Below are 600 nucleotides of genomic sequence, written 5' to 3'. Positions count from 1 at the left end.
GACGTGATTCGGTGCAAAGCCTTCCCCACCACTCTCACCAAGTCGGCCATGAGGTGGTTCGACAACCTGCCACCAAGGTCAATCACCAGCTTCGAAGACCTAACCAAAAAATTCCTAACAAGGTTCTCTATTCAAAAGGACAAAACGAAACATGCCCCCAGTCTACTCGGAATCAAACAAGGTAACCAAGAAACTCTCCGAGAGTACATGGAGCGATTCAACAGAGCCTGCCTGGACATACAACACCTGCCCACTGAAGCAGCCATCATGGGACTAGCAAACGGCCTAAAGGAGGGACCGTTTAGCCAATCCCTATCCAAGCGATACCCGACCTCCCTATACGAGGTGCAGGAGCGAGCAGAAAAATATATCAACATGGAGGAAACCTCCCAGTTAAGAGACTCTTCTAGGAAGGAATCAACCTACCCACTCCGAGATCGAGATCGGGAACAGAGAAAGAAAGAAGAAACCGACTCGGACAAGCCACGGAAATACCACAGTTACACCCCCCTCCGAGTCTCCTTGGTAGACGTCTACAGAGAAGTATGCCACACCGAAAAAATCCCACCGCCCCGACCTCTAAAACACAAGAGAGCAGGG

Source organism: Arachis duranensis, chromosome 5 (genome assembly GCF_000817695.3).
Source record: "Arachis duranensis cultivar V14167 chromosome 5, aradu.V14167.gnm2.J7QH, whole genome shotgun sequence".
Lineage (NCBI taxonomy): Eukaryota > Viridiplantae > Streptophyta > Magnoliopsida > Fabales > Fabaceae > Arachis > Arachis duranensis.
Note: the sequence above shows the minus strand (reverse complement) of the source record.